This window comes from Acipenser ruthenus, chromosome 28 (assembly GCF_902713425.1).
Source record: "Acipenser ruthenus chromosome 28, fAciRut3.2 maternal haplotype, whole genome shotgun sequence".
Classification (NCBI taxonomy): Eukaryota; Metazoa; Chordata; class Actinopteri; order Acipenseriformes; family Acipenseridae; genus Acipenser; species Acipenser ruthenus.
In genome coordinates, this window is record NC_081216.1 from 2,336,460 (window position 1) to 2,361,436 (window position 24,977).

General features: G+C 35.7%; 1 protein-coding gene and 1 long non-coding RNA gene across 4 annotated transcripts in view; one reads left to right on the top strand and one right to left on the bottom strand.

The window, feature by feature from the left end:
* Nucleotides 1-24,977, bottom strand: part of skap1 (src kinase associated phosphoprotein 1) — a 147,451-nt gene that overhangs the window by 64,642 nt on the left and 57,832 nt on the right. The window lies entirely within an intron of this gene.
* On the top strand, nt 5,266-5,765 carry LOC131702001 (uncharacterized). The gene is made up of 2 exons (XR_009309232.1): nt 5,266-5,412; nt 5,639-5,765. It is a non-coding gene; the product is annotated as an uncharacterized LOC131702001 (long non-coding RNA).

Sequence of the window (24,977 nt, forward strand, 5' to 3'; positions counted from 1 at the left end):
AAGGCTCCTCTGGGAATCCACAGGCAGGCAGGGAGAGAGGGAGGCAGGCAGGCAGGCAGGGAGGGAGGGAGGAAGAGAGGCAGGCAGTGAGGGAGGGAGGGAGGGAGAGAGGCAGGCAGTGAGGGAGGGAGGGAGGGAGGCAGACAGGGACGGAGGGGGAGAGAGGGAGGCAGGCAGGGAGGGAGTGAAACCGGCAGGCAGGCAGGCCTCAGACCCTGCCTCTACCCCTGCCAGTTCATAATAAAAACTCAGATCTATGTAAACTGAACTTCCCTGCCAACAACCAACTGCACACAACCCACACTAAATTGAGACTTTCTTTTTGTTTATTTTTTTTTTAATTATCTGATGCTGTTGCAGGCTATGAATTGCAATCAACATTCTTTATATTTAAGATGTGTTCCGGATCACGGTGCAAGGATACCCATTAAATCCAAATCGAATATCAATTAGCGATATAATGAACAAATTATACATGGAACAACAACACAGTGTGAGCTTGGCAACATCAAGGGAGAGGTGTTGTAACTGCTGAGGGTGTCTATGTTAATTCGCTGGGCCAGTAGAGCATTCACAAGCTGCTCGGATTTGCCGGTTGCTCTCTCTCTTTTGTTTATTTATTAATTTTTGTAATGATTTTCCAGTTAAAAATAAAAACAACAACAACATCACAAGATCATTATTATTATTTGTTTATTAGCAGATGCCTTTATCCAAGGCGACTTACAAAGACGAGAGTGTGTGAACTATGCATCAGCTGCAGAGTCACTTGCAACAACGTCTCACCCGAAAGACGGAGCTCAAGGAGGTTAAGTGACTTGCTCAGGGTCCCACACAGTGAGTGAGCCGGGATTTGACCTCCTGGTTACAAGCCCTTTTCTTTAACTGAACCACACAGCCTCCTATCATTGATATATAACGGATGAGTGCTGTTTCCGCTGGGTCCTGGTGGAGACTATACTGACACGTGATTACATGAATAAACTATTGAGAAATAAGTTGTAGTATTGCTGTAATGTGAGGGGGGCCTTGTCGTTGAAAAAGTGAGGGGGACATGTCGCCCGCGTCTCCCGTGTAAGTTACGCCTGCGTGTGTGCTTAATGACACAGAACTGAATCAAAGCTACCCCTCCCTTTTCTTTCTAGATGTTCTGCTTGGTTTGCCGTCTCACCGTTTTCTTTGGCAAGGCCTTGGTAATCCGCCTGCCAAAAAAAAAAAGCTGTAAGACGCCTTGCATTTCAGTGATAACACTGTAAAAACTGACACGTGCTGCAACGACCCTGGCTCTTGAATAGATTTCGGGCAACACAAGGTTCCCAACTAAATTAAAAACAAAAAAACCTGTGAACGTCTTTTTTTCTTATTTTTTTTAACCGAAATTCTAGGTCAGAACAGCTTTCAGTCCGTGATGAAGACAAATTCATAGTTTGGATAATAAGTGATCAAAATCTTGGCCAAGAAAAAAAAAAAGAATGTAAGGAAAGTAGCAATGTGTAATAAATGTCTCGCTGGAGCTTGCAAGACAGATAGAAGTGGAGAGTGATGGATTGTGGGGAAGGTGAAGAATTCATCTAATATTTTGATAGTTATACGGCCATTCAAAAGCAGGGGCATGCATCAATGCCAGTCTGGAAGCAGATTCCCTGTCGAGGTGGCTGGCCAACAGGTACCAGCTGCTGCTTCAACGAACACAGACTGGATTCCAACCCAACTCTCTTAGCATCTTACAACATTTTGAAACGGCCCTTCTAAAAGCACCAGAAAAAAACGAAGAACATGTTTTTCTGTCTGCTCCCCTCGATGCAGTTTCTCAGTGCATGTTACTGTACTGTACATAGTGCACAGTCTTTTCATGCAGCTTTGCCGTGGATATACAGATATCTGTTAAATCAACGGTACAAAATAGTTAAGCAAGATCAAATCTTACACAAGGTTATGCGTTAAATGGTTTATAGGTTTCTGTGGCTTGTAGCTGCTGGGTTAATATTGTCTTATCTTAGAATCTTTATTCTAAATAACTACATAAATAAAAAAAAAATGAAATACGTTTGTCGAAAAAAACGAACATGCTTTATCTAAGCACACACAGATAAAAAATATACAGGGGTCTGCTGATGTAAACGGGGTTATGGCTTGCGTTATTAAAAAAAAAATATTCAAGTAAAAAATGTTAATGTGTGTCATTATTTATTGTTACCTTTTTAGTACAATTGTAATTACACTTGTAATTAAAGCGCATAATTGTAATCAAACAAAATATATTCTTTTGGACATAAAACAAACATTATAAAGCCAGACAGTGGCGCTGTGCAGCGCTGGGACAGAGCTAGTGCTGCTGCTGTGTTGTGAGAGGTAGGGAGGTTTGGGGGGTCCCCTTTTTGATCTGGTGCTGGAATGGAATTATTTACGGTGCATCATTGAGCCAGGGAGGAAAAGGGCTCCCTCCGGAGAACGCAGAACAGTGACTACAGCTCCCTAAATCTCCCCGGCGCAGATTTACTGCAGCCATTCCCGTGTTTTACTGCAAATACAATAATCCTCTAATAGTATAACAGAGGTAAGGGATTGTGAGGCTGCAGCGCATAAGTGACACAGAACCACAAATCCTTTTATGAGCTAAATAAACTAGTCAGAGAGCCGGGGTGGGGGGGTGCTGGCCAAAACCTTACTTATAATTAGGGCTTCTGATTTTCGTTTTTAATTAATAAAAAAATGATCCACGACCCCCCCCCCCGAAAACAATAATTTCATACAGTATTTAAAAAGCAAAAGTGCCCCCCCCCCAAAAAAAAACCTGCATGCTTTAATAATGTTTAATAATAAACCCACTCCCCCTTAAGCAAACAGATGCTGGAAATCGGTACAATAAACTTTTGTCATGTATAATTACGCCTGAACAATATACCTAAGAATAGACAGAAGGAAAATGATCCCTTTAACTTATGATATTGTGAAAGAAATCTAGGTTCTTCATTCATAATTCAAATCAAGTACAAATATGTACTGAGACAACAGTGGAGGTTTACACTCAAAGAAAGCCATGCAGATGCCAGGACTGTAACGACAATGATATACAAAGTGAATCAAACCAACACGAAGAATAAGAGAATTTTGATATTTCAGACTGTTGTTCTTTACAGACCAACAGCCCTTCAGTCTTCTTTTTTTTTCTTTTAACTGAAATCCTTCAAGTCAAGTGCTGTGTTTTATTAGCCCGACATCAAAACGGCTACTTTCACACAATGGGTCCTTATCAGCTATGCAGTTACGCAGGGCGATAGGGGTTGAGTAATTTCTGCCTTACTTTGTTAGCCTTATCAAAGGCTGTGTTGTACCCAGAAGGGAAACGATAACAAAGACAGATGTGCCAGGCTGCATGAGAGGGTGAGAGAGAGGGTGAGAGAGAGAGAGAGAGTGAGAGTGTGAGTGTGAGAGAGTGAGAGTGTGAGTGTGAGAGAGTGAGAGAGAGAGTGTGTGAGATCAACTCTGCCTGTGCAACACAAAGAATGAAGGCACTGGCCAAAATGTTCACCTGCTTGACTTTCTTGTAAGTTTCATCTTATGTTGCTTTGCAAATTTAAAGATGGTTGAATGGTATGATTCCATACGTTTATAAAGCCATAAGATTTATTAAGAGTTCTTCTCCAGTGTAATGTCCCAAAAATATTCCAATGTTTCTCTCTTTGAATTTGCTGGACGCTGGTGCAAAACCAGTGGTCTTAACTGTTATTATGAACAAATATCTTCTTACAAAAAAAAACAACATAAAATGCACAGTATTCTAACAACCAAACCAATGCTGAATTAAAGAAAAAACTCTTTAGGATTCAACCTTTTGCTCAGACTTAATCATTAAAAAAAACGTTTTTTCCATATTTTAATACGCTAATACCTTTTCAAAACTCGTGGATTTCAATTCCAAGCCAAAGGACCCTGAAGAAAACATTTCTCTCCCTGAAATTAAATATTAAACACACAGTAACACTTTATTATTTAAAAGATAATTAATCATGTTTCCCGGAGTGTTAAAACAATTATTTGAAAGGGATGACAAGAATTAGTTACAGAAAAAAATAAAATAGATGCAGCATTTCAAGTTAGGAACAGCTAGGAATTTGGGCCCGGTCTAGTTTATTATGTTCCATTTCCACGTTACATATTTGAAACCTCACAGCAGTTAATAAAGCCCCCATTCAGAGATGACACCAGACGCTGCTCAGACATGGCGTGTATAATAGAGTAATTTTTCCTTCGTAAAAAATGTGACTCTCCATCTAATTGCTGGAAATAAAATTAAATGTTAAAAAAAAAAAGCGAAGAATTGCGACTGGATCATTTCCCCTTTTCTGCTATGCACTGCAGTAGAACAGCACAGAACAGAAGGAATTTTTGTGGAAAAGTCTTCCGAAAGGATTAATTTAAATAATGTGCTGCTGTAATTCTCCAGCGTTGAGCATTACGTAAAAAAAAATAAAATAAAATGCATTCCACGACGCCAGCCAAAAACGGGCAATTATAACAAATAAAAAAAGCTGTTAAAAAAATAGATTTTTATTTCAAGCCCTGTCAGCCTCTTATGCTTCACCATACTGCTCTGTGATTTACCAAAACTTGCAATTTGCTGTGCTTTTTGCTATGGTATGCAGCAACAGGATGGGTATTAATCTTTTGGATTTATAGACAGACAAACACACACACACAGTTGTAGTCAAAAGTTTACACACCCCAATGGCTTTATAATGTTTGTTTTATAAGTTGAAAAGAACCCATCAGAACAACCTAATCACAATTACAATTACAACAGCATTGTTTGCTGAAGTTACAATTTAGTGCTGTTTGATGTTTTTTATACCACATTACCAAAGTACTTTAAAAAAAATTACTTGAGAGAATTTATTTTGCTCGGACACCCCAACTGGAAAACAACTTCATAACCTACACGTATTTAAACAGACACCCAAGCGTCAGGCTTCAGAAAGATATTTGCTGCAGTAACTCAGAAGTTTATTAGACTTTTCTGTTATATCTCTTACTAATTCAACAACATAACCTTCAGATCAAATTACTAATAAAAGATAGAGAGGGAGAAAAAAAATAAAATCCTTCAAAAAAAAAAAAAAGCCACGGCCCTGAAATTTCTGTTAATATTGGTTTTCCACGGTGCAACACGTACAGGGAAAAACTAAATAAATCTTGAGCAGAAACTGTGCGGACCAGGGGGATGAAGCCCGGGTCTCATTAGTGGGTAAGAAGAGCTGCAGTGAATGGAGCAGGCTCTGGCGATGGAAGGACTCACAGAAAGAAATGATGTTCCCGTCAGACACAACCCATAACTCGCTCTCTCCGATTCCCAGATGTTAACCTTGTGATCGTTTACAGCCAATTAAAATAAAAATTGTTGTTGTTCCTTAGGTGAGTATTTATGGGACGGCAGAAGATTAGTGGGGTTCACTGAGGCACTTCTTGTTAGCACACTTTATACTTGTGCTATATATATATATATATATATATATATATATATATACTGCACTTACAGGGTTTCAAAAATATAGGTTTTAAAAATAGGTTTTATTACTACTTTGACCTATTTTGTTAAGATATTGTATTTCTAAAAATTATAAATATTCTGTTTCCCAAGTAATACAGTGAAGTCTCTGTTCTCACCACACAAGGATAGAAGTATCTGCCTCCAAACTGCTGTCAGAAAGGGGTTGAATTGTGAGCTGGTCTCTATATTGAGAAACTGAGCTGATTGGAGAAAGTGAGTTTACTGTTCATGTACTTTCCTTTTGCGTAATAATTAATGTGTACAAATATACAGCTATGGCCAAAAGTTTTGCATCACCCTATAGAATTAAAAGATCTAAATTATGTTCAGATAGTTTTATTTTTATTTGTATTATGCCTTAATCCTAAAATTTTAAAACCTTTGGCCACAGCTGTATTTGCTTTTGATCAGCTATTTTTTATTCAATTTGAATCTAGATTTATGTTTTTCGACATACTATAATGAATGCAATATGCTTAAAACATTACTTATTTTTGTGCTTTTTTTTTTTCAGGGGAACCAAAATAGGACAATGGGTTTTTTAACCTGCACACATACACATAAATACACACACACACACACACGCACACACACGCACGCACGCAACCACACCCACGCACACACACAGATTAATATGCAGAGAATGGATTCCATAACCATGACAAGTTTATCTGCATGCTGCCTTGAAGTGCACAATTTAAGAAACACATTTAAATATTTAATTAAGTCTTGGAAGTTTAAAAATGTATAAAGCTGAAATTACCTGCACTGCAGCTACAGCAGGACCGGCACTGCTGGAATATAAATGTCTCGTTTTGCCGAGACTACACTGTCCGTGGTTAACTTGTTAGGTTAATTAACTTGCTGGAATGACACTGCGAGACCACGAATACAATCTGAATATAATGAAAACACAGGAGGACAGAACGAACACTGAAAACGATATCAAAAAAAGGAAAGAAGAGAAAGTTTATCCGAATTCTCCTTGAAAAAAATAACCCTGTGATCACTAGGTTTTATGAAAATTGTATTGTAATTTAGCAAATTATCTTTATATATATTAGCTCAAAGAGCCAGCTGCCCAACATTTCAATATGTTGTACATATCTTTCTCAAAGGAGCCTGTGTTTGAATCAAAGCATTGGAGGTATTTATAGGTTTTTGACGGCATGACAACTACTTGTTATTGTTTATATTAAAATCCATGATTTACGCTTACATGATGTAATGGTGGTCTATATACTGTGACATCATTTTTACTTCTATTTTTGAATCTGTATTAATTCTAATTAACATTACTTTATATAAACTTATATTTTTATTATATCATGCAATGCTGGCTCTGAGGATCAGTCTTGATTTGGCCTCCCCAGCGCATCAGCATGCACAACTTTTAAATGTTATATATTTATTGAAGTTAATTAGTTCATTCTTTTCTGTTGAGTCCCGCTGGCATAATCGTGTTCAGTCTATTTATCCATTTACTTTCTTTTATTCTTCTATATGTCGCATTGTCTAATTATAGCTGTTCTAATACTACAAACTTTACATCATTTATGTCATGTCCTTGACTGGTGAAGTGATGTACTATTGGTTCATTCATTTTTTTATTTCTAATTAATGAAAGGTGGTTCTGAATTATTTTATATAAAGTTGTTCCAGTCTCTCCAACATATTTTATTTCATCACATTTTTCACTGGCTATTCCATAAACAACATTGCTATATATATATATATATATATATATATATCAAACTACTCAAAACATTTTATAATGACAAGAATACTATTTAAATGTGTGTGTATATATATATATATATATATATATATATATATATATATATATATATATATATATATATATAGAAATTAAGAAAAATAAAGAAAACTAAATATAAGGTGAACATGCTTGTGATATGATGCATTGTAAAGTTCAGAGTTAAATTAGAAAATTGATGCTACAGAAAAAAAATTGCACCTTTTAAAGATCTGCACAATAATTATTTAAATGAAATTAAAAAAAGGATGCCAGTTGGCACCTGCAGTTAATGTAAGTTAAGGGTTAGGGTTAATGTAAGTTAACATCAGCAAACCTGCACCACACAAGATAACCAGAAGATTAGAATACGAAAGAGAAAAATCAAAACAGCAGCTGTTTCTGTGTGTGTGCAAGTGAGACAGAGAGGAGATATTCCCCTATTTAAAACTCGGGTTTATTTCATATTTTTAATTTTACACACTCTCCCCAATATGTCTTTAGGAACCAGTTCAGAAGCCTCTGTATGATAAAATAAAATAGCAGAGCAGTTATGTATTCAATGTTTTGAGTGTTGCTGTTTAATGAAATAAAATGTTCCTTCAATGCTCACATGTGTTAAAAATCAATACACGAGAACAGAAACACTGTATACCTATCAAATTAAGATTATTTCCTTGCAAACTGCGTTAAAATTAATTGCTATCACTACAGGAGTTTCGATTTCCTGACCCTTTATGAAACCGATCTGGAACCTTGAGTGTAGTTTGCTTATAATTCAATTGAATGGCATCACACTTCTCCCAGCGCTAAGCAATAAGATTATATAATACCACAATACTAGAAAAAGCATCTGTGAAAGATTACTGCAAAGGTCTAATGACTAAAACTGGATGCAGGCAGGGTTCAAACATATTATTCCTGTTCTGCAAATAAAGGTCAATTTGGTAAAGCTGCTAACAGGTATTCAGTAATTAAATAATGCTAAATAACCTCTTATTTTGTCTTGCTGGAATTTTGATTAAAAAAAAAAAAATACAAATATAGCACATATTGTTGTGAAGGCAATTGGATAAAGTTATGAAAAAAAAGTTCTAAACAATAATAAAAAAAATGAAACTTTTCTGCTGTGTATATATTTTGAAAGTATTTTTATTTAGTTTTTTTATTCTAAGGTTGGTTACAAACAAATAAGATTCTTGCAGTGTGGAGTAGTGGTTAGGGCTCTGGACCGGAGGGTCGTGGGTTCAATCCCAGGTGGGGGACACTGCTGCTGTACCCTTGAGCAAGGTACTTTACCTAGATTGTGCCAGTAAAAACCCAACTGTATAAATGGGTGATTGTATGTAAAAATAATGTGATATCTTGTAACAATTGTAAATCGCCCTGGATAAGGGCGTCTGCTAAGAAATCAATAATAATAATTAATGATATTATTGAGGGGCAGCAACAAGCTTTGCTTATATATTTTGCCAACTCTTGCACTGTAGCAAAAGCAAAGTTAAATACGACCAAATATACAAAAGATTCTTAAGGAAATTAAACCACTTAAAAAAAAAAAAAACTACAAAAACAAACCCACTGTGCAATATCATGCCATCCAGTAAAACAAAACTTTCTTTTAATCCAAATGTAATTAAAATACTCGAAAAAAGACACTGCCTGCAAAAAACTTTTCTGCTTTCAAACTACACGTTGCTTTCTGAATTACATTAACTTTACACGTGAATTGCAATGGCAACCGTAGTTCCATTGGAATGCATTGTCTTAGAGGACGTGTTACAGTTTGGAGTCCAATAAACTTCCATTAGCTGATGCAGTGACAAGTGGAGGGTGAGGAGTCTGTTTAATGGTTTTATAAAACACGCAAACATTTGGAGATCTGCATCAAGTTTTTGAGTTTCTTATTTTAAAAGTAGTTTTGTTTTTATTTTTAGTTATGCAGCGATTTAGAATTCTGAAGTGATTTTAACTTTGAGTTGGTTTCTATTGAAGTTCTGAGCTGAGGGTGGGAGGTGGGGGTAGGGATAACGACAGAGGGGCAATAAAACTCGGTTTCCCCCACTAAGGATAGGATTGTAGTTTATTCTGACTCTGGCTGTGAAGTTGTAAATACCTCTGAAGCAGCTGTCAGTTGTACCCCTGTGCCCCCCACCCAGACTGGCAGATCATTCAGACGGGGCTACCCTAGCAATCTCGTTTGAATAGGATGCACAGGGTCCAAATGCAAATGACACCATCATAAGATTATTTGTCTATTTATTTATGTACCTTATTTTATTTGTTATTATTTATTTATTTATTTATTGCGTTCTAGGTTGTAAGAAAAATATTTAGGAGAACTAAGATAACCATGGTTTGTATTGACTGTCAATGAAAGAAAGAAAGAAAGAAAGAAAGAAAGAAAGAAAGAAAGAAAGAAAGAAAGAGCATGTCCATGTTATTAGCTTCAATCAGGCACTATCTGGTAGGAATCTTAATACATTCCCTTTGAATCTTTAATGGTAGACAACGTATTTAACAAGTTAAAAAACATATATATAATAAATATATATATAATGTATGTAAAAGGCACATTTTATTATTTTTTTATTTGTTAAATATAAAGTTTTTCGGGATGTACACAAAAGGTTTCAATTATTTAAAAAATAAAACATTTTTTTTTATTTCTGGATAAATCGACAGGTAGATAGACAGATAGACAGATAGAGACCGATCATAATCTTAACCATTTTAAATGCTAATTACAGAACTAGTTTATGATTATGTTTCCTTGTCTTTTATGTTTTAAAATATTTCCGTTTTCACCCGATCAATCTGAAAATACAACCCAGTACACTTCTAATAAACACAGCGATAAAGGAACTCATCTAACGGAAACAAACTGACAAAGCTCAGAAGTATTACAAGGAAAAATGAATGCCATTGAGTAATTAAACAAATCACTTACTTCAGCATCTGGGTAAACACTACTAATGGGGATGGTATTTAAAAGCAATGTTAATAAATTAAAAAAAAAAAACAAATGCAATAGTAATTACTGTAATGGCACCACTGTAGTGTCAATTTTATTCATTAAACTGTCTTTTATATTGATCATTTTAAAAGACTTATTATTGCTGTTAGCATATAATGTTCTTTATTTTTTTAAATTACTGTACTGGTGTGCAAGACACTTACCTAATATTTTAATACATGCATAACAAAAAGGAAGGAAAAAAAGGCTGAATAAACTGATAATAAAAATCATGTGATATTAAAATAATAATAAATATTAAACATATATTAGCACTGGTTGTGCTTTATACATAAATAAAAACTAAATTGCAAGTGTTATTTTTAAATGCATATAATTAGCATACAATGTTCTTCTTAATGCTATTTATTTTATTATTTAAGGCCTATGCCTAACATATATATATATATATATATATATATATATATATATATATATATATATATATATATATATATATACAGTGTGTGTATATATATATATATACACATATATACAGTGTGTGTGTGTATATATATATATATATATATATATATATATATATATATACAGTGTGTGTATATATATATACACATATATACAGTGTGTGTATATATATATATATATATATATATATATATATATATATATATATATATATATATATATATATATACACACATATGGCATAAAATAAAACATTAGACATTAAATAGAAAAGGAATACATCTACATGTCAAAATTACAGCGCTGTTATTACAAAAATACCTAAATAAAAATAAATAAATGACTTGATAAAATAAGTAGATTTGACGTTATTCATTTTTTTAAGGAAGGCATTGAGGTTGCAATTCCGCCTTCCACAGGTAGGTGGCGGTCGAGATATACCAAGAGCGTTCAGTAACTCGTTCCAAACAGCGAATCGGAACTTAATTCTCCCCGGGAAATTCCATGCATTTTTAGAATCACTGGCATAATGCACTGTAATTGCTCTAGTCATATTTCTCGAGGAAAACCAAACAGTTACATTTAATTAGGAATGTGTTTTTAATAAATAGACATGCATTTCCTTTCTCTGTCTTTCTTTTAAAGAATCGCATCAGTGTCTCAACACAGCAATCCATCACCTCAAAATCTAAATACACATACAATACAGACCAATGCGCATTTGTTGAAACTATTTTTAGTTAAATTAAAACTAAATTAAGAAAACAAACAGTCAAAATGACCCTAAATCCCAAATTAACATTGTTTGTAAATACTTACAATAAATGTACTATAGGCTGTAAAATAACTGTCGTTCAAAAACAACAAATAATTCATATATATGGCTTTTTCCTATATGGCCAAAAAAATATCTGAAAATGTTTTCCATCAAGCAAATTCATAGCCTATACTTTTAAATGAAAGCTCGATATTAAACTTTATTTTTCTTATCGTGACATTTTGAAAATCCTGCATTATATATATATATATATATATATATATATATATCGTATACAACCAATAACTTTAATGAAAACATTAGTATTTAATTAATAAATATAGACACATATTTAGGCCTACACTGACAGATACACACAAACCTCCACACACACATTTTACATTAAAGGACTTGCTGAAATGTTATGCATTAAAATAAATAAATCATGATCGTTCTGATATTTAACAAATCAACCATTTTTAAATTTGCGTTTTATTTGAGCGATTTTCCCTTCAGTTCGTTATTCTTTTAAAAGTTATCTCAACAACTACAACAACAAATCTGATCTTCGGCTTCGATAGGGCCAGGCAAACACGCAATTTAGTATTTCCAAATGCGCCTAATGTATGGTGGTTCAGTCAGTCAACAACAGACAGGCTGACACGTGTCTTTTGTCTGTGTGGTATAAATCACAACTTTACTTAAAAGTACAGGGTATTTAAAAAAGAGGAATGGACGCACTAAGCGTGGTGATATGTTGATTTTTATTAGATAGACACACGTGCAACGCTGGTCTAATAACACCACTTTTAAAATTAGCAGGAACGTAAACTTGGGAGTAATAAATGTCAAATAAAAGCCAAGTGCTTGGTATGTTATGTGTGTTTTTTGTTTTTCTTTTACATTTGGGAGTTTTCCAGTTCAAAGCCTCATTAAAATATCAAGTAAAATAGATAAATTAATCAATCAATAGATAAATACATAAATCAATCAATCAATAAATAACCGATTACGTTTGATCAGCTTAATGCTTTTTAAGTTAACAACTTCTAAAGTGAAATCCTCAACGTTCGAATGATTATGAAAAGAAAAACGGGGTGGAAAACGCGTCCCTTTTCAAACAGCAGGCGGCGCTGTGCGGGGTTGTCTTAAGGAAACATTATGCTTTTTGGAAGTTGCAATGGACAAGAACGAGTGATTTAAACTAAATAAAATGTAATAAACGTTAGTGATATATCAGCAGAATAGTGCATACTACCACTACCACTACTACTACTACTACTAATAATTTACAGTTCACAAACGTGTGCCAAACATCTAAAAGCTGCATGTTTATTTAGACCCACTCGTGTATTTATTTAGCTCCGTGCAGTGGAATATTACGAAATATGTGGTCACGTAATGCACAAGCAGAAATAATACATATATTCAAAATTGAAAAAAACAGCAACAATAAAACAAAGATAAGAAATGAAAAAAGCGTTAGAAATCTTTCATTTACACATCAGTGTCATTCTTTGACTTTGATTATTCATACTTGAGCTGTCATTTATGGATAACTATCATTTATGATTATACTCATTTTTATGGGCAGATATTTTGCAGTTATTATTATTATTATTATTATTATTATTATTATTATTATTATTATTATTATTATTATTATTATTACCACTACTTCTGCTAATAATGGTCTGCTAAATGACTAAATAATAATACCACTAGCATTCTGCTATTGTAAGTCTCATATATTGTGTAGCATTCAATGCACATTCAGATTCGACATTATGCAAAGCATTGCGATGCCTTTGTATTTCGAGAAAGGAGAATAAACTAGAATGGCTGTTATCCAGTGGTGCTGATTGTATGTTTAGGCAAAATCTTTTTCATATTTAACTGCATCTCGTTAGAAGTTAATACAGTACAGGCTTTACTTTGTTGCTGACGTGCTTCAAAAAAATCTCATAGAAAAGAGATATTTGCATGCTTATAAAATGATCATTTGTGCTTTTACCTACAACAGCAACAACATCAACAACAAAATATATATATATATATGATATTTAGAAATCTAACATGAAATACTACTGTACTACTATTATGGCTTCTGCAATATCATTGTGTAGTTTCTTTGAATACATGATGTTAAATAAAATATCTAAATTATGTTCATATATATATATATATATATATATATATATATATATATATATATATATATATATATATATATAATATCCCAATCCTAAAATTCTTAGTGATATTAAACTTTTGGCCATAGCTGTACATGCATGCATACATACATATATATATAGAACTGGACTGTAACAGAAAAGAGATGCATAATTATAAATGACTACTTACAGTATGTTTTTACCTGGTAACTTCTGGGCACCTGTGACCCAGAGTACTGTACAAGAAGAAGAAGAATCTAACATATGCAACAACTAAAAAATGTGGCATCGATTATGCATACAATAACATCAACGTCTTTCGTTTCAGACATATGGCTGTAATGAATTGGCCGGGGGAGTTTCAAAGTGCTGTTCAGGGATCAAGAAAACTGAAAAAAAAAGAAAAGCAAGTCTTGCGACCATCTGTAGCTGCAACTGTTTCAAACTGTGCTTCTTAAAAAACAGAAAAACAAGGCTGCAAAAATAAATTGAGGATCCTTCGTGTGGGACGGTGCACCTGTTTGCTGACTTTTACAACAAACTGCAGGATTCTGAAACCATTACAGGTACTTTGCTGTGATATGAAATAAAGACTTTTGCTTTTATTGAGAACTCTGTGTGGGTATGGACTTGATTTTAACAGGAGTTGCTGTCTTTTCCCCCTTCTCTGTGGCTGTCCACTGGAGATTTTTGTACACTTTTGCAGCGCCGGCATTCACACTGTTATAGAAATTATACATATTCAATACTCATTGAAATATAGTTAAAGATTTGTTTGAAAAGTTTTTAAACAGTATTTATTTTATTATTATTACTACAACTACTAATGCTTTGTATCATCCTCTTCGGTTCGTTTTTTCAATTGAACATTTCATTTTCAGTCCGTTTCTAAATGTTTTTTTCATCTGTTGACTAGTGGATTAGTCCCAAATTGGATATTTAAATAGGACTGCTACTACATAGCCGGATCTCTAAAATCAAATGTTTCTGAATTAAAACATATATTTTAGAGAATAGATTACAAACACATTTCAGACTTTGTTTCAATTGCTTTAGACCTAATTTAGATGCCCCCAAAAATTACCTAAATAAACATTATAGCCGGAAATATATAAAAAGCAAAATGCATTCATAATATGTTGCATAAGATTTATGTATAATTCTTATTAAAATTTAAATTGAATAGGATACCATATAATTAATGAATGCCTAACAGCAATTACAGAGAAGGCGAAGCATTTATTTGTTATGTATGGTTATAAGGATTAATGTATTCCTATGCTAATTAGGGTGTCACCTGTATATGCTAATTCAGAGACTGAATATTGCAATGCAAGTTTTGGTATATTTTAGTAAAGCTGTATCTCGGTCTATTGCATTATAACAGAATAAAAGTTTAAATTATATTTTTATGCAGGTTCAAAGATAGATAAACATGTAGTTGACTGTATAAAACATGTAATAATAATAATAATAATAATAATAATAATAAATATGTAGAGCAAATGTTCCTTCCTAAAACTGGCTCGTTGTTAAAGTTTTACTTTTTTTTTTTTTTGTTAGTTTATACCATTCTAAAACAAAATTCCCAAATCATTTGGCTGCATTTATTTCAAAACCATTACCCCATAGCATCAGAAACAGAAATCTTAATATCTCTCTGTTTATGCACAGGCGACTCATCATTACTGCAAACAAACATGTGCATTTATTGACTTTAACGATTTCGAAATAAGCTTGGTGTTGATCCTTAAAAGACATTTATGCCACTATAAAAGCTGTTGAAAAAATGCATGCATGACGATTAATAATAATAATAATAACCGGTCGCCTCCTATCACTTTGATACCCATTTTTTGCTAGGCTCCCCTAAAGGGTTAACGAAGATAGAATGGTCCAGCCAGGTGAGCAAACAAACTGTACTGAATTGTGCACTGTCTGTTCTTGTTTATCTAGAAAACCTGAGCAGGCCAATCTCAGCAGATCAATCTTATCATAACAAAATCAATTCACAGAAATAAAAAGAAACAACAGCAATAATACGAATTAACCCACTAAGTACCAAATACAATCAGAAAGCAAGCTGCATTTAATTTATGTAATTTCATAATGCAGTTAAAGAGAAAACTAAAATAACAGGTAGATAGGTGCCAGTTAACACTAAACACATAATAAAAATTACAAAGTAGCCTGTCCACAAATGAGGGCAATGGCACTTTGTGGGCTAATCTGGCACATACACGTCAATTATTTTAAAATGGGAAGGGAAGCATTTCAGATGACCAGTTTCTTGTTTGTTTTCAAATGCTGAGACATCTTTTTATTTTGCAGTATTCTTTTTAATAACGTTCCCTTCAAACTATCTACAGCAGGCTTGATATATAATTGCAGCCTGAGGTGCTGTTCTGTACAAACGGGAGATAAAAACTCAAGAAGATCGAAGCACTTCAATTGAAAAAACTGAGGCTAAAAGTCTACAATCTGTGAATTCATTTGAAATGGATTAATGTAATTGATTTTTTTTGTTATTAAAGTAGGACTACATTTGCTTTCATGTATGTATGCATGCATGATTATATCCTTTAAGCATATTGAAAATAAGTACAGCTATGGCCAAAGGTTTTGCACCACCTAGAATTTTAGGAGACATAATTTTTTAAAAGAAACGACATGAACATAATTCGACATGAGAAATGACATGAACATAATGGGCAGCAGTGTGGTGTAGTGGTTAGGGCTCTGGACTCTTGACCGGAGGGTTGTGGGGTCAATCCCAGGTGGTGGACACTGCTGCTGTACCCTTGAGCAAGGTACTTTACCTAGATTGCTCCAGTAAAAAAACGATTCTATAAATGGGTAATTATATGTAAAAATAATGTGATATCTTGTAACAATTGTAAGTCGCCCTGGATAAGGGCGTCTGCTAAGAAATCAATAATAATAATAATTTAGATCATTTACTTCACATCATGTAATCAAAGAAAGTATAAAATGCCATCGCAAAAGTCTACCGGAAGCCATGATAGTAGTACAGTATTTCATATTAGATTTTGTCAGTTTTTCATTAAGTATATGGAAAAATACAAACCAGTATATAATTCATCATTCAGCAGGTTTCATTCCACTTTATGAAGCAAAACATGTAAATTACTCTTATTATTATTATTATTATTATTATTATTATTTCTTTAGCAGACTTATCCAGGGCGACTTACAATTATCATGTTAATCCTATAGGGTGATGTAAAACTTTGGGATGTACACAAAAGGTTTAAATATATAAACACATATGTGTGTGTGTGTGTATATATATATATATATATATATATATATATATATATATATATATATATATATATATATATATATATGTCAGCAGTTATCATAGAATTATTACGTGACGATTGGGATCACTTTGACATATGAGTAGGTGTCCATATGTTGAAGTATTGTGAGGTCACTTACTGTACAGATCGCATTTCTGCAAATTGCTTTAATCCTAGTAAATCAGTCACAGAAAAGTTATTTATTTTCTCTTAGTCTCTAACTGTTTTGACTGATGCAGCACAGAAAGACCTCGGTCGGACACTTTGTTTTATCTGCTATTTTAGCGATCATTTTTCTTTCAGGACCACCTGCAAAATAATGATTGCGGATCCATATGCTGCAATAACACAGTTCTCGCAACACACGCTCATCCATTTAAAGGCAGGGCAGTTATTAAAATTCATAAGAAAAAACTAAACGGTTTCACACAGTTCCAGAGAGCAGCGCACCTTTTTCCAATAAAAAAAGGGTATCTACATCACTCGAGAATCTGAGACAGAAATGCATTTCTACTTAAGTACGGTGAATGGAAACCAGAATTGTGGAGACAGTCAAGAGCCAAGACACCTGAAAACTATTCATTAAATACATCTGTAAGAAGGGCTGCGTTTAAAAATAAGTGAGATGATTCAACGTTTTCAACTGTGTTTTATTAGTGCTTTTAAATCCTTTGACGTACAGCATGCTTTTAACTCCTAAACAGCTAAATGTGTGTGTACTTGCCTTTCTGTGCAAGTGAATTTTATTTTCAATGCTATTTTGTACACAGCAGTGTATTTTTTTTTTACAGGTATATAAACGAACAAGCAATAAGTATAGAAAGAAATATGAATGTGAGAACTATGCCATTGACAGATATTTCAAATTAATTAGTTTAGGGTTATGCAACAACATATTTATAGTATGGAAGAATCGCTGCTTTGTGTGCATGTGCGTGTGGCATAATTAATAATCAGAAAAAGGTCAATCTGTGGTCTAATAGTCTGTGGCAAGAAAGCAGAAAAAAAAGCAGAAAAAAAAATCCATCCCTCAGATGTTTCTGAGTTTAAATTCTTTGTCCATTCATGGGACAATAAAGTATCATTGTGTGAGTTTTATGGTTTTATGGTTTCATGGGAGACCCCTGAAAACGGGCACATTAGCACATAGCAAAAGGCCCACGTTGTATTGGAGCCGTTGCCATGGAGCACAAAAAAAAGAACACGCTGCTTCTCCTTCTTCTTCTTCTTCTACTTTTGTTTTTTTTTTCCATTCGCTTTCTAAAAATAGAGTGCCGTAGGTTCAGGCCAGAGGAAGCTATCATTAACGAACCGGCGCAGTGTTTGTGTGGCATTAGTCTGATACAAGCCAATGAAGAAACAGCAGTGAGTTGGATTTGACCACTGGGTGACCCCTTTCACTCCTCCCCCCTCAGACTGGACTGATGGACAGTGACCCCAACACATTCTTTTCCTGAATTCTAACCCACACAACCCGTCTCTCTCTTTCGCTCTCTCACCCGCAGTCTACCTCCTAAACTAACCATGACCCTTCCCTGAGCTATGGCTGGAATGCCATGGGAATATATATTTTTTTCATGTGATGTCCTTTATTAGTGGTAGTTAAAAGTTTAATATGCAGGACAACACAACGGACCACTTATATTGAAAGCAAGCCATGGGTGGCTGCCATACACACATGCATGCATGCAAACGTGTTTAATATTCTGATCTAGCAGGTGCAGACAAGTGGCGATAAATATAATGCTTCTTGGGTTTGCGTAATTTTCACTGCATTGGTAGAAAGTGGATACTATTTGGGGTACCACGGCACTTGTGTTCATTAAAATCTCATTCATATTTTTAAAGAGGAGACCATTTTCTTTTTCATGGATACCAAGAGTTATCCGGCAACAAACTCCCTGTCCCCAGTCGCACTGCTTTCCTAGAAACTGGAGAATATTTCAGGGCAACGTTCTACATGTGAGATGTCTTGCTCGTTAAAATATTTAGCATATACATATATATATATTTTAAAGAGGAGACAACATCTATTCAGAGATACCACGGCATTATATTTAGTAAGTAAGGGATCTGAGTGAGGAGACATGGGCAATACAATCCCCACCCCCTAGTCCTGCTGTAGATAATTTGTTGTTTCCAAAATTTGTGCGGGTACTGTCTATATATACATGTATATATATACATACACTGTACAGTATATTTACACATCTGTGTTGTTTATTGTTTTCTTAAACACGGTTCATGCTGTAACACTGGTAACAGGTTTTGTAACCTGCTTAAACATTTGTAATGTACAGTACAGATATATGACTTTGCAGTTAATTTAAATGCAACGTCCGATTGTAACCACAGCCCCTCAAGCCAGTGTCTGCACAGTCTTCACAACGCTTTCTAAATATTCACAGATCGCTGTACGGCTAAAGATCACTGTTTTACGCGATGAAGCCAAAAGAGGAAAGATTGTTCTGGCTGCAAAATAAATATTTCTCCCCGCCTTCGTCAATACAGGCCTCTCTCTGTCATTAGCGTCGGGAGAGGCCCCATTAATAAACTCATGACAGGTCCTCAAAGGCAGGAGCAGTGGCTCTGTGCTAAAAAACAATTTGAACCCACGCATAATAAGTCATATCACAAGACCGGTAACAGGCAGCATTAGAGCCCTATTAAAAATGCGACGCTGTGGATAGGCTGCAGGTGATAATGTAGTTCAGAACAATTATTGGAAAAATTGCAAGAAAGGTGGACTGTCTTATGAGCGGACGGGGCAACTTTGAGATTCTTGCTATCCGTCAAAGAGGTCCCCTATTTATTATCCTGTGAAGCTTGGCACTGCACTGGGCTGCTGGCTGCAGGCACAGGGTGAAGGAAAGAGGAAGATGGGTTAGTTCTCTGTAATGGCTCTTAGTAATGAAGACAGACGGCTCTGTCCATCAAAAGTGTTTCCCCGAGCTCTCTTTCAATGAAGCCTGTTCCTAAAAATGATATGATATTTTTATGATAATTGAATGATGTATCTTTTTTTTCTAGGGCTGACTGCCCAGACTTACAGTAGGTTTGCACCAGCGCACTTGAGAACTATGGTACAAAGCAGAAGCTAAAGTCCAATGGTCTTCACAGCTCCCAGTCTACAAATACGCAGCAGCATTTCACAATGGTGGGATGACAAATTTAAATTACGTGAAATATTATCCAAACCCCCTTTTCTATTAGCCACCAATTGAATTAACTGTAACAATGTGGATTTGGAATCTTGAATAAATTATTTCTGAATATTCCAGCTTCAAAACTCTACTGCTTAAGGCATGTTTAACAAAAAGATAAATAAAAAAAAATAATAATTAAAAAAACTGACATTTTTAGATTTATTTTGCCAGTGGAAACAAGGCATTGGTAATCGTACAGTATTTCTTTAACTATTTATTTATTGTATTTATCGCAACATTTCAAAAACAACATTTCAAGATCATTCACAAAAGTCATTGTTGTTCAAATTCCAGTACAGTAATTAAACGCAACACATGCCTGCCCTGTTTTATTATTTCTACATAACCAAAAAAAAAAAAAAAATCACTTCCACTTTGAGGTGTTGCTGTTTACCTTGGTGTATATATTATTAAAGGGGTGGGCACCCCGTCCCACTTGGATTCTACCTTTGGAATAGTTCCACGATGCACAGCAGCACCTGCTCAATTAAATGATAACAAATCAGAGACAATTCTCTCCAAAAGTACATAAAACGATCTTAGATTTCTTTTTTAATAAATAAAATGAATATGAAATCAAAAAGTTAAAACAGTTAATCCCGCTGTTCCACCCCCACCCTCTCTGCTTGTTAACATTACCACAAACAATAAAATAATACATTGTAATGAGATTATGATCGCGGATTATAACTGTTTGGATTCAATAAAACAGCCCCCTTGTATTTATGAAGGCCCTGAACAGACCCAACAACACTACTATATATGGTGACTGACCCCTGACCCCTTTCTCAGGAGGTGTGTCGAATGAGGTCAGACTGGTGACCTTTTCACCTGACTCACAGCCTCAGCTCCATTCCTGGGGCGGACATCTGCCAGAACAGAACCGAAACAAAAGTTTTTTTTGTTTTTTTTTCTAAACTAAAAACCACACACAACTCAGCTGGCCGCTGTCCAGACATCACCTTGTGGGACCCTGCATACCGTTTCTAAATATAAAACACAGGCCGTGTACGTGTTCCCTTCTCTCTCTTTCACTCGTATTCACGCTATCAATGCTTGTATGTTGCATTCAGTGCCCTGGGCAAATACATCTATATCTTTTTTTTTTTTGGGTGGGGGGGTTGGATCCTACCCCCAGCCGACACATGGTTTCCCTTGATGTCTGAATAAAAGCAGACTGTGTTCTACTGCAGCACAATGTATGATGAAATAGAACAGGTTCTGCTTATCCTGTGTTCACTCTACTTCTCTCTAGCTCTGTAATGGGTAATGGGTTTCCACATCACATACTGAAAGCAAGTTTTATCTGCTTTTCCCACATCTGCATGGCTTTCAGTGTGATCCAGTGGTTTAAAGTCCAGCGCTTGTAACCAGAAGGTCACCGGAGTCACTTAACCTCCTTGCGCTCCGTCCTGCGGATGAGATGTTAAATCAATGTCCTATTGTAAGTGACTCTGCATATCATGCAGAAGAAGGAGAAGAAGGAGAGGACCACGTGATCCAGGATAACTGTGATATAATAATAATAATAATAATAATAATAATAATAATAATAATAATAATAATAATATCTTTATATAGTGCCTTTCATAGTGGACCACCATCACAAAGTGCTTTACAGAGGTAGGCTGTGAACTGTGCATGATATGCAGAGTCACTTACAATAGGACATTGATTTCACAATGAGGTTAAGTGAATTGCTCAGGGTCACACAGTGAGTCAGTCAGTGGCAGAGGTGGGATTTGAACTGGTGACCTTCTGGCTACAAGCTCTGGACTTTAACCACTGGACCACACTGCCTCCTACAATATGGTGTTCCTTCAAATTTAAGACACAGTTTTTGAACAATTTTTTGCTTCTCAAAAATAGCCTGCGTCTTAAATTCGAGTACAGTATAGTGATGCGTGTATAAAAAAAAACGTCAAGAAAAGACGTGACTATCCGAGTACACAAACAGCAACGTGACTGACTGCTGAAAAAACACGAACCAAAACGTTACTGCCCGATCTCGAATCATCCATGACGTACAGGCAGCCATTTTCAAAGAAACGTCTTTGGCTTCCTGAGGAATTCAAAGAGAAGCTTTTACAATTTCAGCGTTTCTAACAAACAGTGAGTAACCACGACTGGAAATGACAAGGAGCACATAACTGTACTGCTCGGTGTGACAGCAGACTGCCTCCATATGTGCAATTGAGATTGTAAATGCATATTTGGTTGGTTTTATTTTCCCCTCAAATTGAGGATGGAAAATCTGGGCTGTGTCTTAAATTCGAGGGTGTCTTAAATTCGAAGGAATACAGTATATCATGCTGCTCTTAAAATGATAACACAGAGCTTGAACAAACACACAGGCTGACTGGGCTGATGTAACCTTTAGCACCCAGACTGGCCCGTGATCCATTCTCAACTCTTGTTTTGGCATGCTTGACACTTCTGGCGATTTAAACAGAGCTAAAACTATTCCCGGGCACGTTGCTTGATGCGGCCAAAGGTTTTGCAGCTGGGAGTTTTCAATGCAGATGGCCCCATCTCTCATCCTTTAGAGACAAAACTGAGCTAGACTGGCTGCATCTCCCTGTTGCAAAGCGGTTTAAGTCAAGATGGCAAGACAGGTGCCTGCCAAGAAATCGATCCATCAGCCAATCAAATTATTTTTATATAGCGCCTTTCACGGCTGAGCCATCTCAAAGCGCTTCAAATAAAATAAAAAAAAATAAAACGAAAACGCAAAATAAAAACATAAAATGTAAACCACACTCCTCCAAAGGCTTGAGAGAACAAACAGGCCTTCAGCCAGGACTTAAACTTTGCCAGGGAATCTGCGTTTCTGCTGAAAACAGGGATCACGGGCGGCTAGTGAGCGAAAGGTATTTAGATTTTAAATGATGGATGTTTTTTTTTTAAATCTACTGGAAAGGCCCCAGTGACTACTAACTAGAAACGGTTTGTGAAACTGGCCCCAGCTCACCAGTAAAAACACTCTGTCTGTCTCAGTCCCACTAAATTTGTCTGATGATTCCCCACCCCCCCCACACCCTATTTTCAGACTCAATTAAGACCATTTAAACCAGTTCCTTTGCTGGTCGCAGCGGAGCGATTATATGGAAATAAAACTTGCATTGCATAGCGGTTTGATCCATTCCCGGTTTCACTATGAGTATAATAGGACACACGCACACATGAGCTTGCTACCTATACACACTGTGGCTAATCAGGCTCATAGTAAAACCTGGAATGGGTAAAACTGCTATGCAAGTCTTATTTCCATCCTTACAGTGCATCAGGATGGAGCTGCTTTCGCTGGCTGATCCACATGTAACTACAGAGTGTGATGGGCTCCAGCTGGCTGTGATACGATAAGGGTGCACGGAAATACAAGGAACCGCGTTGTTTAGGTAGGTGAGTGGAAGAAGGCCTACGTGGGAAAAGGGATTAATGGGATAATGAGAAAGGGAGAGCATTACGAAACCTACAAACCAAAACACCAGGAGAGCAGCACAGGAAAGTAACCCCCCGGCCCGTCTCCCTCCATCGCTCACGCACACAGGGGTTAACACTGGCATGTAGTATATCAACTATTTTAAAAGTTTAATGTTCGTGGGATTACAGTGATCCTTCCACCTATAAATCAAGTCCTTCCTTGCCTGGGTTTTTTTTTTTTTTTAAATAAGCAGCCTGTCAGGAGGAATGGTGCACACCTGCTCTCCGACTCTCTCTTTCTTACTCGCTGCTTTTTTTTTTACAAAGTGCAACCCTTAAAGTAGAGCAGAGAGAGAGAGAGAGAGAGAGAGAGAGAGAGAGAGAGAGAGAGAGAGAGAGAGAGAGAGAGAGAGAGACAGGAAGCAGTGGATGGTTTAATGCTGTCAGTGGGAGAATGCTATCCATATGGACGGAAGAATACACACTTGAGTTTTTTTTCTGCTTATGCTCCTTCTTTTCCTTAGATGTTATTTAATGGTGTGATGCCCTTTCGCCCTCTTTTTTGGTTTGATTTACAACGCCAACTTATTTACTGACTGCAAATTTTTATCTGCATTATAAAGAATTCAAGATCTGAGCACATCCCTGTGTGCGGGTGTCTTTTTCTTTTTTGATGGACCCAGTCCAGTTGTAAGATAGCAATTACTTCTGTGTGGTAAAGTGAAAGCTACTACAGTAATACACTTCAGACAGTTTATTGCTTTTAGAGACATCCTCATCCTCCTGTTCCAATACAGTAGGTTAGGAGGCTGTGTGGTCCAGTGGTTAAAGAAAAGGGCTTGTAATCAGGAGGTCCCCGGTTCAAATCCCTCCTCAGCCACTGACTCATTGTGTGACCCTGAGGAAGTCACTTAACCTCCTTGTGCTCCGTCTTTCGGGTGAGACGTAATTGTAAGTGACTCTGCAGCTGATGCATAGTCACACACCCTAGTCTCTGTAAGTCGCCTTGGATAAAGGCGTCTGCTAAATAAACAAATAATAATAATAGTGGTTTCCTTAGATTAAAAGAGAAGGGAGCTTCACCCTTTAAATTGAATTGCAATACATCAGACCTGCAATCATTCAATTAGCTAAGTTATAAACACGTCTAGAATATATATATATTTATACACTTGTGTCGTTTTGAGTTTAATCGATGATCTTAGTGTCCTGTAAGCCCCCTGGAAAAGCAAAAAAAGGTGTTATTCAAATCCCTACACTAGAGTTGGAATAATTGGTATTTCATGATAATACAGGGATTTCAAATAAGACTCCTGTTGCATAGCAGTTTGATCCATTGCTGGTT